At 49.1% G+C, this 18502-nt stretch overlaps 1 protein-coding gene across 5 annotated transcripts in view; it reads left to right on the forward strand.

Annotated features, from left to right (window-relative positions):
• The window catches only part of LOC138511179 (uncharacterized), a 243173-nt gene that overhangs the window by 116107 nt on the left and 108564 nt on the right, over positions 1 to 18502 (forward strand). The window lies entirely within an intron of this gene.

The following is an 18502-nucleotide window of genomic DNA, read 5'->3' on the forward strand; positions in this document are numbered from 1 at the left end:
GCGTTACAGTGCCCAATTCAGGAGTGGTTGGAAAACAATGGTCTCAGGCAAGCAGTCAGTGGAACGGTCTAGTGGCAATTTCTCTAACCCTAGTACAAGCCCTTCGCTGGTGGTCCAAAGACAACTTGCTAAATGGAAAGCCCTTTTGGCAACCCACCGGTATAAGCAAGACTAACGGACGCCTCACTCGCAGGATGGGGAGCTCATTAACTTCATCACACAGTTTGTGAACAGACTACAACCCAAAACCACAGATACCTTCTAGAACGCCTAGCAGTTCTCAAGGCATTGCAAGCTTTACAACAGCATTTAGTAGGTCAAACAGTGAAATCCTCAGACTGCACAACTAGCATGTTTTACCTAAACCAGCAGAGAGGCACACACTCAGTCTTTCCAAGCTATCCAGGAAAAATATGGAAGTGGGCACTCAAGCGGAACATGTTCCTAACCTCTCAACATGTTACAGGGGAACTCAATTCTCTGGCAGACACTCTAAGCAGATACCCTCTACCAGAAAAACATGAGTGGTAACTCGACAAAGATATAGACAGAATATTTTCACAATGGGCGTCACGCCCATTAGACTTGTTTGCCACAAGCCTAAACGCGCAATGCCCAGACTTTGCGTCCCGCTTTCCCCAACCAGGGTCTAAGGAGAACGCCCTGTGGATGAACTGGTCAGGGAAATTTGCTTAGGCTTTTCCCCTCCGACATCACTCCTGAGCAAAATAGTGCGCAAGATGTACCAGGAATATGTGACTCAATTGCTAGTTGCTCCTATCTGGGCAAGACACCTTGGTTTCCACATCTGCTCAAACTGACGATGTGTGACCCAATCAAGCTCCTGTGCCCGTACAACATGCAAACACAACACAAGGGAGCATCTCTCCACCCGCACCCTCAATCTATGAACTTGGCAGCTTGGCCACTTGAATCTTCCACAAAGGTGCATGGATATCCTAAAAGTGGCATGAAAACCCAACACCAAACACTGCTATTTCAATAAGCAGAAAATATTTGGGATATGGTGCAGGTCACAAACACTAAACCCAACATTGATCCCCAGCTAACATTGCACATTACATGCTCGATCTACTAGACTCCGGCCTAGTATTCCACTTCATCAAAGTACATCTGGCATCCCCTGCCAGCTTACACCGCTTCACAGAACATGGTGTCCTGGTGGAAAATTCCTGTCATTAAAGCATTCATGGAAGGGGCAAAGAGGCTAAGCCCTCCAATTCCCAACACTCCTTCAGGTTGGGATCTTAATGTTGTGCTTTCTAAGCTCATGGGGTCCACCTTTTTGAGCCTATGCCCAAGGACAGCCTAAAACATCTACTCGCAAAACTGCTTTCCTGGTAGCTATCACCTCTATAAGAATAGGCGGTGAGCTACAGGCTTTGTCTGTACCAGACCCTTTCTTCATAATCTACAAGGGCAAGGTTGTCCTCCGAACACATCCTAAGTTTTCACCCAAGTTCACTTCAAAGTTCCATGTAAATCAATCCATAGAACTTCCTACCTTCTTTCAGAATCCATCCAACGCCACTAAAAGGAGCTTCCATACACTATGTACGAAGGGCGGTCTTGTACTATGTGAACAAAACTGAACCTCTGACGAAAACCGACCAGCTCTTTACCATAGCACCTGGGAGAGGCGGTGATCACATATCAAAACGCCATCTCCAAATGGATAAAGTGCATACAGCCCTGCTATTCCCTATCCAAAATGGTTTACCTTTCACTCCCAAGGCCCACTCTACCAGAGGTACAGGAGCTACCTTAGCCTTCATTGGAAACGTCCTTCTAGACTCCATTTGCAAAGCTGCTACATGGAGTTCCATTTATACGTTCGCACAGCATTACTGCATTGACACATTCTAAAGCAGATTCACAGGTGGGACAAGCGGTTCTAAAATATCTCTTTGCCTCTGTACCTTCTCACTTCCCATCTCCTTCTCAAGATACTGCTCGCTAATCTATGCAGAGCATGTGATCTAAGCAGATCCACAAGCTCCAGAAGGGATACCTTACTGTAATCTTATTTCTGGTGCTTGTATCTGCTTACATTCACATGCTCCTTCCCTACTAAAGTGAAAGGCACATCGATGTTTTTTCTGGGTTATCACTTCTGTACTCGCGCTACACTTAATGCAACCTCATGTCAGAAACAATCTGAGGGACCTTGACGCGTGATGGACCATGGGTCAGTACACTGTACACTAGGGATAGTTTTATTAATGCGCCCTGTCGACGTCAGTTTTCGAGTTTTGAAAACTAATCTTGTAATACTCTGTGACTACCACTAGATTTCGTACTATGCAGAGCATGTGAATCTAAGCAGATAGAAGCACCAGAAATAAGATTACGGTGAATAATGTATCATCTATATATTTTCTGAGGCTTGTGGATCTGCTTGGATCACATGCTATGCATAGATTAGCGAGCAGTGTCTGGAGAAGGTGGTGGGTTGTGAGAAGCTACAGTGGCAAATAGATGTTTTAGCACCGCTTGACGCACTTGTGAATCTGCTTTAGAATGTGTCAATGCAGTAAGTGTTGAGTACAAGTATGAATAGCGCTCCATGTAGCAGCTTTGCAAAGGGCGTCCAGCGGGACGTTTGCAATAAATGCCAAGGTAGCTTCTGTACCGCTGGCAGAGTGGGATCTTGGTGTGAAAGGGAGTTTTATTTGACAGAGTAGCAGAGCTGTATGCATTTGATTACCAATTAGTGTTTTGAAACTTGATCACCTTCCCTGCCAGATGCTATGGAGACAAACAGTTGGTCTGTTTTTCTTCGGTCTTGTCTTGCTTACATATTAAAGGACCACCCTCCTTGCATCTAGTGTAGGGATTTTTGTTTCTCAGAGCTTGAAGGGTTTTGAAAGAAAGCTGGTATTTCGACATGGAACTTGGATGTGAACTTGGGTGAAAACATAGGGTGTTCTCTTGGTACCAATTTGTGGATAACAAAGATTTTTGCACTGACAAAGCTTGCAGTTCACTGACTCTTCTTATGGAGGTGATGACCACCAGAAAATCTGTTTTATGTTAGGTGTTTAAGGCTGAATTTGTGCACAGGCTCAAATGGGGGTCCTATGAGCTTTGCAATTACCACATTTAGGTCCCACCCTGGCGGTAGGTTTGAAATGGAATGGTCAAGTCTTAATGACTGGGATTTTTCACCGGGATTCCTTGCTTTGAGAAGTGGTGTACGCGGATGGGGCCGCTAGGATGGAGTTGCATACTAGCCCGGAGTCTACTAAGTAGAGCATGTAATGGAGAATGTGTGATAGAGTACATTCTGATGCTTGTTAATCTGCTTAGAATCACCTGCTGTGCATATGGCCCGACATCCAGTGGTAACCGCAGAGTATTGCATCTTGTCTTTCGAGAATCTAAAGGGGACGTCGACATGGGCGTGCCTGTAACACTATCCCTACGTGACGTGTAGTGTACCCAAGATCCCTCACGTGTCGAGTTCCCTCAGATTGTTTTTTTCCGCCCAGCATACTGGTCGCCTTAAGCAGAGCTCGTCGAAGACCTTGCTTATTGTTCCCTCGACCTTTGGTCGAATAGTTATATAAAAATTCAGATCATCCTATCCGTCCCTTATTTCAGCGGCTGTTCCTGATCTCCGCCGAAGACCTTACAGAACTTCGATGGCCACGTGATCCAGTCGGCGCTGCCGACCACGTGGCCAGGCCTTCTGCCGACCTACACAGTAGGGAGAGTGGGGTTGGGGTGGACATTTCGGTAAGAATGCCTTTCCCTTTCCTTCCTCTTTCCCTTTTGGTCTTCGTCACTCTACCCATGCTCTGCTATGGAGAAGACTCCATTTAGGTTTTGCCCTAATTGTAAGAGCAAATTTCCTTGGAAAGATAAGCAGACAGTGTAACCAGTGCTTGCCTCTCGATCACAAGGAAGGATGCGCGGCTTGTAAGCTCCTCTGTCCTAAGACATTAAAGGAGCGTGGAATCAAACGGTGGGCGGCCTACGGTATGTCCAAGGCAGTTTTCTCCTGGTGACGATCAGACCGCCGAACCGGAGATTGTTGGCCTTTCAACGGAAAGCTTGCGTTCTGCATCGTTTGTCCCCGGCCCCACTAGGCATGGCTTAGGCACTGCTATGGGGACCACAGCACTAAACGCACAACCCCAAGTCACTCTTCGGCTAAGTCGAAGAAGACTTCAGCGCCAAGGGGTACACTGGAAGTTCCGGTGGTACCCGCGACCGTCAGGATCTGCAACCCTCCCTGCAGCCGCATATGCGCCTAGAAACTGGACTATCAAAGACAAAGGGCGCTACCCCTAATATACCAGGTTCCGTCGAGACTCATCAAAAGAAGGCGTCCGGCAACGATAAGCTTCTGTCTTTGCCGAAGACAGCACCTCCAAAAAAGACTGCCGCCGAAGAGAAGGCCCCGACTCTGCCGAAAAAGACTCCCTCGCAATCGCAGGCTGAAGCTACGCTCCTCCCATCTGCGGAGGACGTCGCCGAAAGCTTAGCATGGATTGTTTCCAACGTTTCTCAGAAACTGCAGTCCAGGGAGACTCCGAGACCTACGGAAAAGGCCAAGGATCCGCCGAGGTCCAATGATGGCCTAAGGGGAGTACCGGAACCCATCCATAAGTCGAAAGAGAGGAACAGGGACGTCACACCTCTGTCTGTCCCTCAGGAGGAGTTCTCTGATGGCAAAGATGGACTATCTTCGACGTTGAGACAAAAATCGACGTTTTATGACGGATGAGCGTGTTCAGGGCCCCTTTCCACCTCGAGACCATTCTAGGTCTTTGGGTTTGGACTAGAGAGAAATTTGAAAACTGCATGGAAAGGCTGGACTGCAATCCTTCACCGCCCCGCCCCCACAGTGGAAGCCACTCTAACTACATATGCGTCTTACAGGGTGGGGAGCTCACCTGCTTCAACAAACAAAACAGCGCACAAAGTTTAGTCGTCAGACATAGCATCCAACCACATAAACCTGTTGGAACTGTTAGCAGTTTTCAAAGCACTAAAAGCTTTCCAGAAACAACTGCAGGGGAAGACGATCCTGATCCTCAGACAGCACCCCGGCAATGTACTATCTGAACAAACAAGAGGGCACTTGCTCTCCAGGGCTGTCCAAACTGTCCCAGAACATTTGGAAGTGGGCTCTCAAATGCAACATGTTCCAGGGGAACTCCATCTTCTGGCAGAAGTACTCCGCAGAGACTTCCCGTTGCCCATGGAGTACGAATGGTGATTACACAGATTGTCTCCAACGTTTTCGCAGAATGGTGTTGCCCAGAGATCGATTTGTTTGCAACTATGGAGAACGCTCAATGTCAAGATTATGCCTCCAGGTACCCCCAGAACCGTTTTGATATTTTATTTCTATCGCGCTCATACACAAGTGTTTCAGAGCGCGAGTTGCAAGGGGAACGGACTCTGGATAATATGGTCAGGGAAATTTGTCTAAGCTTCTCCATCCCCCTCCTCCACCCCCCCCACCCATACCAACTCCCCTTCTCAACAAGATTGTGCACAAGATGCACCAGGAATCAGTCACAAGGATACTGGTGGCCCCCATGTGGTCCTGCCAACCCTGGTTTGCTCATCTGATGGCGATGTCCCCATCTCCTCCAATCAAACTGCCTTGCCCGTGCAACCTGTTGCAAGACAGAGGGGAGATGCTTCCCCCATGCCCGCAGACATTGAACTTAGCGGCCTGGATCCTGAGGTCATAGAGTTTGGGCACCTGTAACTCCCTCAGAGATGTATGGACATTCCCAGGGAAGCAAAAAAAACGAACACTAGGTATTGCTATTCCATTAAATGAAAACGGTTAGTCATATGGTACAACTCGGAGCATTAACCCGATTTAACTGCTCTCCCACACACATTGTTTTGTACTCAACTCATTTACTTGACTCGGGCCTGTTTTTTTTAACTCCATAAAGGTGCACTTAGCTGCGCTTTCATCCTACACTACATCACAACAGTTAGTGGCATGGTGGAAGATACCAGTTATTAAAGCTTTCATGAAGTGAGTGAAGAGAATTCACCCTCCCATTTCTAACCCGGCTCCCGGATGGGACCTAAACGTTGTGTTGACTAGGCTTATGGGGGGCTCCTTTCGAGCCCATGCACAAAGCAAGTCTTAAAGACCTCCCCTATAAGCCTGCTTTTTTATTAGCCATTAGCTACATTAGGAGAGTAAGTGAACTACAGGTGCTCTCAATCCTACATCCCTTTGTAACAATTCACAAAGACAAGTTGGTTCGGCGCACTCACCCTAGGTTTGCACCTAAATTCATTTCCAAGTTCCATGTGAACCAGTCAATAGAACTTCCAACGTTCTTTCAAAATCCTTCAAGCCTGGGAGAAACAAATCTGCACACACTGGATGTACGCAGAGCTGTCCTGTTCTACATGGAAAGAACTCGACCACTAAGAAAGACTAATCAGTTTTTCGTTTCGGTGGCAGCAGGAAGAGAAGGAGATGCAGTCTCCAAATCCACAATCTCTAGGTGGATTGTCAAATGCATCACACTCTGTGCTCTAGGCTTGAAAGGCAGCTCTTAGAAGAATGCAGCATTCTACTCTAGGCACTGGGGCGTCCTTGGGGTTCCATGTTATTTGCATCGTCTGCCTTTTCATCCCCAGGCTTTTTAACGTGCGCATTCCACACTTATTTTTTGCTATTGCCCACCCGCCCAAACCCTTATTTGCCCTTTCCCACCCCCCTAAAAAGCTTCGATGTGCACATTCGATGGAATGTGCACGTTTAAAAGCCTGGGGATGAAAAAGCAGGCAACGAAACGACGTTGTACCGTCCTTGGAATTCATTGCAAATGTTCCCCTTGAGTCCATTTGCAAAGTGACAACCTGGAGTTCTGTACACACCTTTACAAAACACTATTGCCTAGACACTCATTCTAGGTCTGATTCTCAGGTGGGACAGCCAGTACCAAGACATCTTTTTACTATTGTGCCTTCTCACAACCCACCTCAACTCCGGTTACTGCTCGCTAGTCAATGCACAGCATGTGATTCTAAGCAGATTAACATGCATCAGAAGACATGCATTACTTACCGTAAAAGCATTTAGAGCGGATTGGGTCCTCCGACGTATTCCATATCTATGACCGGTAATGTCCCGAGCTGTGCTGCTTCGGAAAATCTTCGGCTCCTGCGTCGATGCGCCGTCCCCGAGGACCTCCTTCGACGGCCGACGTCACCCGATGTGATAAGTAGGACGCACAACGCCCATAGCCTCAGTTCCGTTTTTTCCGCGAACGTGTTCGCTTCGTGAATCTCGGTACGCCTCGACTCTTTGGAGTTTGCTGTTTTCTTCTCGGTTCGTCGAACCTGTTCGGTTTTTGTAAAAACCTGTTTGTGGCGATGTCTACTTCGTCTTCAACCCCGCGTCCGGGCTTCAAGAAATGCAGGGACTGTGGGTCCAAGATGTCGATCACGGACTCGCACAGCGCCTGTCTCTGGTGCCTCGGGGAGGCCCACGATACGGACGACTGTGTCGACTGCCAGTCTCTCACGGCCAAGGCCTTGCGGGAGCGCAAGAAGAAGCGGTCGGTAGGTCGGGTGTCTAAGCCCCAGAAGTCGAGGTCTACGAGGCTTTTGACGGATGACTCGAGAGGCGACTGACTCTCCGCATCATTGTCGGAAGTCCAGTGGGTCTCCTTCCAGGAGTCGGTCTCGCCACTCCTCCGCCTCTTCGAGGCATTCCCAGAAGTGCCAGCATCGGCCGCCTTCCCGTCCTCTTCCGAAGACTCCGCCCGTCGGCGGGTCGCTTATCCCACCATGCAAGCGACACCGGAGGAATGGGCTTCCTTCGGGAAGCTAATGTTAGTGATTCTTGAATCGCAGGGCACAGGTCCGTCCACGCCTCCGAGTGGGGTCGGTCGGCACCGGTCGAGAAACACCCCTCGTACGCCTTCGGGCTCGGGTGGTCGGCACGGCTCGCGGGAAAGGTCCCGCTCGGACAAGGGCAGCTGTTCTCGCCATGCCCGTTCCAGGTCCCGGTCCTTGACGTGCTCGAGACCGCGTGATCCTGTGCCGTCTTCGAGGAAGACGTCGACCCCTGTGGCTCTGAGGTCGTCGACTATTTCGCTCGAGGCTCTGCCTCCGAGGGGGTCGTCGACGCTGTCGGTGCCTAGGTCGTCGAGACACGCCCGGAGCTCCTGCTTCGAGGCCTGCGTCGATGCTGGCGGCGCTGCAGCTGACGTCTACGCCGATTCGATAGACGCCGATTCTCTCGGCGCTGACTCGTTCGGTGCCCTCAACGCCTTTCGAGGCGGTGGTGTCGGAGGGGCCCCTTGGCACGGGGTTAGCCCCTAGAAAGGCTCTGGCTAAGGTCAGGCATAGCTTTGGTCCCCAGGTGTCTTCCTCTCACCGCCTGGAGTACATTTCAGAGGGTGATGAAGGCTCTGATGAAGGCTTGGTTCCGGTTACGGTACCAGATGAGCTTCTCTCGGGCCATAGCCAGTTTGATGACCTGAGGCAGTCACTGCATGATGCCAGTGGACTGGACACTTCTCCGGAGGTGGAGTTTTGTAGGCCGGAGCCTGGCACTAATGCCAATTCTTCATACCGGCGCCTTATGTCTCGGGTCACAGAGTACTTGGGATGGTCGGCTCCCCCAGGGGAGTTTGTTCAGGATGATCTCACAGACATCCTTGATCTTGGTCCCCCCACTGACCCGGTACTGCCGTGTCATATGGCTCTGCAGAGAAGGGCGGCGGCGGCGGCTTGGACTGCTCCGGAGAGTCTCCCGGCAGTGGACAAGTCTTTGTCGCGAAAATACCGTCCAGCCAGTAGGGACCCCTGCTACTTGTCCAGGCACCCCACTCCGGAGAGTTTGGTGGTGCAGGCGGCTACGGCCCCGGCAAAGCAGGCAGCGTATCCGACCATCCCTCCTGATGGGGACGACAATCGTTTTGACGGCTGGGCGAAGAAAGTGTTTTCTTCAGGGGGTATGGCGCTTCAGGCGGCCAACTCCATATGTGCCTTGTCTCGTTTCACACACACTCTGTGGAACTGTGTTGCATTAGCGGCTGAACATATTCCCGAAGGGGACGAACGGGATGGTTTCCTTGCTATAGTTCAGGATGGCAAGGATGCCATGTGTGAAGCCGTTCAGTCGGGTTTGGACATGGCAGATTGTGTCAGCCGGTCCATGGCGGCGAGCACCGTAATACGCAGGTTTGCATGGTTGCGGAAGTATGGGTTCGCTCCTGATGTGCAGTCCCGGCTCCTCAACATGCCCTTTGACGGTGAACATCTTTTTGGCAGCAAGGCTGACGAGAGCCTTGAGAGGTTTCAGACCTCCAAAGCTGCAGTGAAGTCGTTGGGCGCTGCAGTTCGACAACCTCCGCCTTTTCATCCTAGGGGACAACAATGGAGGGGAGGTTCCTTTCACTATTACTCGTCCTTCAGTAAAGCAAAAGGAGCTGTCAGTCAAAGAGGCCACCGTAAGAGTGCCAGAGGTGGAAAACGGGGTACTCAAGGTGCCAAGGCCGCTCGGGCAGTTACCTCTTTGTCCTAAGGCAACTCCGCAGCCACTACCACTCAGTCATGAGGCCAGGTCCCATGGTTCGCCGGTTGGGGGGAAGGCTGGCGCAGCATCTTGTAGAGTGGCGTGCCATTACTTCAGATGTGTGTTCCGGAGATCATAACCCACGGCTACTGTCCTCCTTTTCGGCAGAGGCCTCATGACAATCCACCAGGGAACCTCTCTTTGAAGAGTCCGGATCCGCTCCTTGCGCAGGAAATTCAAGCCCTGCTGGAGAAAGGCGCCATAGAACTGGTGCCTGTAGCGGAGAGGAACAAGGGATGGTGCTTCCCTTATTTTTTGATTTCGAAGAGAGACTGGTTGGATTGAGACCCATCATGGACTTGCGTGGTTTGAACAAACTCCTCAGGAAGGACAAGTTCAAGATTCTCTCTCTCTCTCTCTCTCTCTCTCTCTCTCTCTCTCTCTCTCTCTCTCTCTCTCTCTCTCTCTCTCTCTCTCTCTCTCTCTCTCTCTCTCTCTCTCTCTCTCTCTCTCTCTCTCTCTCTCTCTCTCTCTCTCTCTCTCTCTCTCTCTCTCTCTCTCTCTCTCTCTCTCTCTCTCTCTCTCTCTCTCTCTCTCTCTCTCTCTCTCTCTCTCTCTCTCTCTTTCTCTCTCTTTTTCTCTCTCTTTCTCTCTCTTTTTCTCTCTCTTTTTCTCTCTCTTTTTCTCTCTCTTTTTCTCTCTCTTTCTCTCTCTTTCTCTCTCTTTCTCTCTCTTTCTCTCTCTTTCTCTCTCTTTCTCTCTCTTTCTCTCTCTTTCTCTCTCTTTCTCTCTCTTTCTCTCTCTTTCTCTCTCTTTCTCTCTCTTTCTCTCTCTTTTCTCTCTCTTTCTCTCTCTTTCTCTTCTTTCTCTCTCTTTCTCTCTCTTTCTCTCTCTTTCTCTCTCTTTCTCTCTCTTTCTCTCTCTTTCTCTCTCTTTCTCTCTCTTTCTCTCTCTTTCTCTCTCTTTCTCTCTCTTTCTCTCTCTTTCTCTCTCTTTCTCTCTCTTTCTCTCTCTTTCTCTCTCTTTCTCTCTCTTTCTCTCTCTTTCTCTCTCTTTCTCTCTCTTTCTCTCTCTTTCTCTCTCTTTCTCTCTCTTTCTCTCTCTTTTTCTCTCTTCAACTTCAGGATTGGTTGGTGTCTCTCGACCTCAAGGACACTTACTTCCATGTGCCGATCCATCCCAAGCACAAGAAGTACCTGAGGTTCGCGGTTGGCGACTCGCACTTTCAGTTTCGGGTCCTGCCGTTTGGAATGACCTCCGCCCGAGGGTTTTCACCAAGCTCATGATGGTGGTGGCAGCGCTTCTCAGGAAAGGGGGATTCACGTCTACCCCTACCTGGACGATTTGTTGATCAGGGGGAGCTCTCCCGAGCAAGTCCTGGATCATCTGTCCGTCACCTGCCACTCCCTTCACAAGCTGGGCTTCTCCCTCAATTTAAAGAAGTCCCATTTGACGCCAACACAGCGGCTCCAGTACATCGGAGCAGTGCTCGACGCATCCCTGGGGCTGTGTTTTCCTCCCTAGGTGAGGGCTCTTCACATTCTGCAGATGGTGCACAAGTTTCAGCTTGCCCAGACTCTCCCAGCGTCCGAGTTCTTGAGACTGCTCGGCCTCATGGCATCCTGCATTCTTCTGGTGCCAGAGGCCAGGTTGCGGATGAGATCTTTGCAATGGGCACTCAAGCTCCAGTGGTCTCAGTCCTCCGGCAGGTTGTCGGACCCTGTTCAGGTGCCGCCCTCGGTGACCCAGGACCTTCTGTGGTGGGCCTTCGAAGGCAATCTGATGAAGGGGGGCCCATTTTGGCTGCCCTGGCTGGAGGTGACGATTGTGACGGAAACCATCCCTCGCGGGATGGGGAGCTCATGCCAACGAGTTGACAGTCTGCGGTCGTTGGTCTCCGTCGAAGTCCAGACTCCATATCGGTCTGTTGGAGCTGAGGGCCGTCAGGCTAGCTCTGAAGGCTTTTCTGCCGACTGTGCGAGGAAAGAGAGTGTCCTGATTATAACGGATAACACAGTGGTCATGCACTATCTCAACAAAAAGGGGGGAGCAGGGTCACTTCCTCTGTGCAGGGAGGCGATGCAGCTCGAGTTCTGGGCCATACAGCAGGAAGTTTCGATCTGGGCTGTTCATCTGGCCGGGGACGACAACGAGACGGCGGACGCTCTGAGCAGTCAGAGTGCGATCTCTCATGAGTGGGAGCTGGCTCAGGAGATTCTCCGGGAGATCTTCGCCCTTTGGGGGAACCCTCAAGTGGATCTCTTCGCCTCCAGTGTCAACCAGAAGTGTGAAAGGTTCTGCTCGCGGGAATTTCCTCCAAAAGGAGCCTTAGGAGACACGGTTGTGGTGGAGTGGTCATTCCACTGCTGTACGCGTTTCCTCCAGTACCCGTCATCCCGCAAGTACTGCGGAGGTTACGGAGGTTCGGTTCCCGGATGATCCTCATTGCTCCGGCGTGGGCCCGGAGGACGTGGTACCGGACCTTCTCAACTTGTCCATCTGCCCTCCACGTCGTCTTCCCTACCGATACGATCTGCTCTCACGGGAGGGGGGTCAGGTTCTCCATCCAGAGGTTTCTTTTGCGATTGCAGCTTGCGTTCCGCAAGGCCTTGTGTGTCTGACTGGCAGAAAACTGGTGCCACACGTCCTGGGGGAAAAAACTACAACTGAGGCTAGGGGCGTCATGCGTCCTACTTATCACATCGGGTGACGCCAGCCGTCGGAGGAGGTCCTCGGGGACGGCGCATCGACGCCATCGACGCAGGACGCAGACGCCGAAGATTTTCCGAATCAGCACAGCTGTGGACATTACCTGTCATAGATATGGAATACGTCGTCGGACCATCCCATCGAAAGAACGTTACCAGGTAAGAAAGTAACTTTTTTCTTCTGATGATTGTATCTGCTTAGATTCACATGCGCCCACCCTTCCTCCCTGCTCGGATGGAAGGAACATAGACGTCTTACTACTTTCTCTCTTTTTCTGTATTCACTTAACGATAGTCATAAGGCTCCCTCTCGGCAGAAAAAATGCAATCTGAGGGACCTCGACGCATGAAGGATCTTGGGTACACTATACGTCACATAGGGCTAGTGTTACAGGCACACCCATGTCGACGTCCCCATTTCGATTCTGGAAAGACTAGATGCAATACTCCGCGGTTACCACTGGATGTCGGACCACATGCTCACAGCATATGACTCTAAGCAGATACAATCATCAGAAATGCTTTTACTGTAAGTAATGCATGTCTTCTATCGGGATGATATTCTTTGACTGGCACCATATTGCAAATCTTTTCCATTTGTTAAAATAACAGTGTCTGGTGTTTTGTTTCCGTGCCTCCTTGAGGATGTGCATACACCTTTTTGAGGTAGTTTTAAATGGGCAAATTCTATGACTTCAGACGGCAAGCTACCAAGTTCATAGACTGAGGTTGTGGGTGGAACGTTGTCCCTCCGTGCTATGTGAGCATTTTGTAGGGGCACAGTAGTTTGATTGGATCGCACATCGGCAGTTTGCGCAGATGTGGAAGCCAAGGTTGTCTTGCTCACGTAGGAGCAACTAGGATTAGTGTCACTTGTTCCTGATGGTATAGCCACCCTTGTCTCCCAGTCAGTGAAGACACGGAGTCCACTTAGATGCCACCCTATCACTTGCACATGTCAACGCTTCCTCTGCTGCCCACATCATCAAACTCATCAATGCCTGCTGTTAAGGGAGTTTTCCTAAAGTCGTACTGGCAGTAAGACTTTAGTAAGCTTTACCAATGGTTTAGAGATCCCCCCCCCCAACTCTTAGTATAGAGTCTGTACTAACTCAGGACCTTGGTAGAGTGCAAGAGCAGTCAGTCCGATCTTAAGAGGAAGTTGTGAGCAGTAGGAAAGTACCGAATCTAGGCACAGCAAAGAAGCACTTGACTTTTAAGTTCTATGAAAGTATATATTATATTTACACCAAAATCACTTTAAATACTTAGACGTTTTATACGAGAACACTTGGGAATACACTTCAAAGGACACTTTTGTGTTTGTTGGCGGTTACATTTGTAGCAATTTTAGAAAGGGAAAAGAGTGTGTTGGGTTTATTGCACACTCATGCTGTTTTGAACAGTTTCTACGGTAATACATTTACTCTGCAACACATATATAGTCACTTAAAGGGAGGAAAATGGTTAGTTTAAAAATGAGCTTGGTACAAGGTTCTAGAGAGTGTTTCTTCGCCTAGCAAGTAGTTTATGTCCCAAAACGCAACCTTATCTAGATCGGAGAGGGTTTGAAGTCCTGACAAGCAGCTAATTTTGAAGAGTTCCTGTGGATTTTGTCCTGTCTCGTATTGAAGCTTCAAATTTAACAAGGTAGTCCTTCAAATCGACTTGAGGAAGGGACGCATGCAGCGGCTTGGGTCTGAGGTAAGAGCGGGTTGGCCTGGACACATCTACGTGCATTCGCTCTGGAGCGACTTCCTGGAATCAGATAAGCAATACATTCCACCCCCGCCCCCGCAATACCTTGGGTTATAAGAAAATATTTGTGCTGGATGCTTCACGATGTTGTGACTCTGGAAACAACTCCTGGATTCCTTGGTCTGAGGACTGAAGGCAGGACAATGGACGGGATCTCTTAGCAGCCTCGAAGGCAGACCTGTTGCAAGACTTTCAGCAACTTCTTGGTTCGATATGCGGTTTTGGCACTTTTTCTGCAGCACCAACAAAGGACACTGATAGCCCTGTCTATCTTTTTCACTTCCTGCAATCCTACGCTCTGACTAGGGGGTCTGGGCGAGTTTGATTGGATCTCTGGAGTGTCCTTACGGGTTCAGCAAAGATTTGGGCAGATTCGGCCTTTCCACGATGATGCACTCCAAATGGGCAGCAGGTCTAGTATTGGGGTTCTGCAGTTTTGGAAACTCCTAGGACCTCTGGCGATGGCTTGTTTCCAAGTTCGTCTTGGGGACTGGTTGTAAGGGAAGGAGTCGTGCAGGTTGGAGCTCCTCTGTCGCACAGAGCAGTGTCAGGACAGCAGGGGTCGCTTCAGTGTTGCAAAGGGTCTGCAGGCGTTTCTGGTTGTCTTATTCGGCTGCTTTAGCTTCCGTAAGTCGACTTGCTTTTCACTCCAGAAGCCTTAACTTTTATACAGTTCCAGCACGCACTCCTCTGCAATCTCTCTCCGCATTTTACGGAAAAGGTTGTTTGGCTGTCTAATCAGGACAGCCAGAGACCCCATGTCGTAGCTCGACATATTTAGGCACTCTGGCAGACAAAGGACAGGGAGGTTGAAAACTCCTCCCCTACTTCCTGCCTGCCAAGACACACTTTAGCCTAGGCGGGGATACACAAGGGTTCCCGCCAAAGGCAAAACACACACACAGGCCTCCCACTATCAGAATGGCAGAAGGGCTGACCAAGAACAATCACACTAGTAATTTAAAAAAAAAGAGGGTCCGAAGTTGGCACTTGGGTGCCCTTGTTGTGCACCACCGAGGCTATGGACATAGCCTGCTGTAACCACACAATAGTTGGTATAACATGTCCACTGTCACCAGCCATAACTAGTTGATTGTCTGTGTCACAGGAGCAGAGAGAAGGGGGATACTAGTCACCCCTTTGTCACTTCACTGAAGGTGGTGTGCCAATCTGTCTAATGTATGTTTTGGAAGAGATATTGGGTATCTCTCTATCCCTAAGAACTGTAGTTACTTGGGGATATTACACAATAATCTTAGAGGACCCTGAGTGTCCCCAGCCACAATACCCATAAGGAGCAGTGTGCTGCAGTGGTAAACGCACAGATGCCTTTAAGAGCTATGGCGCAGACCGACTCCAAAGTACAGGTAGAATACAAAGTACAGAGCCCAAAAGGCTCCACTCATTTAGGATTTAAAGAAAAAAGGTCCAGAAGTCCAGTTTAAAGTGCTGAAGTCTCACTTGGAGAGGGGATGAAGCATAATAATAATCTCCCTAACACCGGCAGACCCTGCTCTTCTGCTGATGGTCTATTCCACATCGCCCATGCCATCATAGGCTCAAGGTTAGACTACTGCGACGTCCTATTTACCGGAATAATTCAGCGTAACATTGACAAACTGCAAGTAACCCTGAACAATGCTCTTAGCTTGGCACTGAACATTACCAAGGGTGGTGGTGGTGGTGGTGATGGTGATGATGATTATAATAATAATTTCGCCTTTATATAGCACTACAAACCCTCGGGCATCTGAGCGCTGCTTAATATTACCCACTGTGTGCAGTGCTCATTTATCGACCTCGAAAGGATGAAAGGCTGAGTTTGGCCCTGCCGGGATTCGAACCTGTGTCAGCAGGATCTGCACAGATGTCAAAACGATCAATCTACTCGCTTTGCTATCAGACCGGAATGATCACATCACTATGACCAGTGCACAGGCACACCGGCTTTCTATTCAAGAACGGATTACCTTCAAAGCGGTGTCAATCCCTTTCAAATGCTTCTCCAACGCGCGCCTGCTACCTCGCTCAAATATTTACCAGAGCCCAATGAGATCTGCCTACAACAACTGTCTCGTCGAGCCTAAACATAGTCACCAGAGTAGGTGGGTCCAGCGTCCCAGTTACCGCACTCAATCTTTGGAACTCGCTCCATCCTGGGCTGAGAGCGGAACAATCATATTGGACCATCCTGAACAGGTGGAAACCTGGCTCTTGCAGTAATTCTTGAAGTCTTCATATATGTCTGTTGTGTAACCTTGAATGTAACTAGTTCCTTGATGCTTTTGGGTTTAGTGCACGATACAAATGTCAAATACCAAGGGCCCATTTACCTGGTTGAAAGGATACAGCAAAGATCAAGAAGGAAAGTAGCTGTTTGTGTAAAATTTGTTTTAGCTGTGCCTCCTTCCAGCAGGGAAATTGCCTGTTTGTGTGAAATTCATTCTTAGCCGAGTCTCCTTCCCACTTGTTTGACTTTACACCTATTACCCATTTGGTCTACGGTGCCAAGTGGATCAGGTTTTAGAACTGTGCTTTGCAGCATACTCTTTCCCACCTCACACTTTCTCTCTGCCTCTCTTCCTCACTTGTTCCGAGATGGCACTAACCTCTCCCCTATTTTCTCCAACTGCTACATCACCTATCCTCCCACTCTCACTAAATCTGGATGGAAAAAACATAAAAAAGACATCCTTGCTGCTAGTCCAGGCCTCCCAATTGCAGACACCTATGTCCGTGCATCCTCAAGAAAAATCTGCGTTGACCTCTTTTCCATCCCATCTCCCGACCTATGGAATCTCACATAACAGCCACTCTCCCACCTTACTCTAAAACTTCCATTAATGGCGGCACCAAATGGGAAGTACTCCTTGCAGGCTTCTTCTCATCTTGCTGAAGTATCAATGTTTGATTCTTGTGAATCTGCTTAGAATCCCATGCTGTCTATAGTTCGACATCTAGTGGTAACCGTATTGCATCTCGTCTTTCGGCGTGCCTGTAACCCTATCCCCAACGTGGCATGTAGTGTACCCAAAATCCATCACGCGTCGAGGTCCATCTGATTGTGTTTTTCCGCCCAGCTAACTTGCCGCCATATGCGGAACTCTTACAAATTGCAAACTATTTATTCCCATGACATCCGGTCGTTTTATATTCTTCGTCCCCTTCTTTGACGATTACCCCTCTGCCACCACCAAAGGCAGCGAAAGACATCCGTAGACGTCAATGCTGTCGACCGCATGGCTGGGCCTTCTGGCAGGCCAGACAGTAGGGAGATTAGGGCCCGGGGGGGTCTTCCATTTCTTTCAAGAATGTATTTTCTTCTCCCTCTCTTTGCCCCTCTGGTTTTGCTGTCGCTTTAAATACCCTGAGCTATGGACTGTACACCATTAACCCTTTAAGTGCCGTGGGTATTTCTCCCCAGTGCCAGGGCCTTTTTTGGTGATTTTGGTATGTGGCCATTCAATGGCTTGTAACTTTTTTTTGTTACATGAGATATCTCGGCCAAAGTTGGCTCCTTTTTTTTTTTTTCCCCACATGTAGGCGGTCGTAACGCCGCCCAGGAATCCCAGGTTGCTGTAGGGGGGTGAGAGAAAATAAGGAAAAAGTGCGAAAGTTTTGGGTTTTTTCAAAAAATGCCAATAAAATGATGTACAAAGAAGCCTGTGGTTTTTTCCTTGTAAGAGCTAGGAACAAATGGTTTGCTGTGCTGAGTTCCCCAATTTCGTGGCTTTTAGGAACAGGTTGAGTGGAAATGGAAAAAAATTATTTTGATGTGGTTATCAACCGTTTTGTGAGAGGTAGGCGATTTTTGCCATTTTTGCCAATTGGACATGCATGGACGGAATGGAAGAAAAGGGCAGGAAAGCCAAATTGGATGACAGAAAGGCATATATTTCTGAAAAGTAGACAAAATTCCAAGTTTAGGAAGGGGTGATTTGCATAGGTCAGGCAACAACTAGGTAGGGGAAACTGCCATCGAATGGGGGGAAAAGCGGGAAAATGACTGAAAAAAAAGGTATGTGTTGGACATGGTTGGCTTGGTACGGCAATGGCTTCTATGAATTTTGAGAAAAACAATGCTCCGCTACATTCCCCCGACTCTTGCAGTTAGGAGAGCATACCATTTTTGTAGTGTTTTTACAAAACAAGCAATACCACAAGCCAAACACTGAGCCATGGTACACAGGAGTTTTACGCTCCCGGCCTGACCAGACGCACTTAGCATGTGTAAATTGGGAAAACCAAATGTGGTGAGGAACGGCAGCCATACATTTTTTGAAAGAGCACAGGCAGACCTTTTCAAGGGTAGGTGACTTGTGCAGGTTACAAAAGTGTGTGGTGGCTAAAGCAGCGACTAAATGTAGGTCACATTTGGGAAAAGAAAGGGTTGTGAGACAAAGGGCACCAGCAAATGGGTCAAAACGTTATGAAAACCACACAAACACAACACATGGCCTACCGTCCCGCGTTCCCACAGGTGTCCCGATGAAAA

This window comes from Ambystoma mexicanum, chromosome 6p, assembly GCF_040938575.1.
Source record: "Ambystoma mexicanum isolate Mex_15411 chromosome 6p, UKY_AmexF1_1, whole genome shotgun sequence".
NCBI lineage: Eukaryota > Metazoa > Chordata > Amphibia > Caudata > Ambystomatidae > Ambystoma > Ambystoma mexicanum.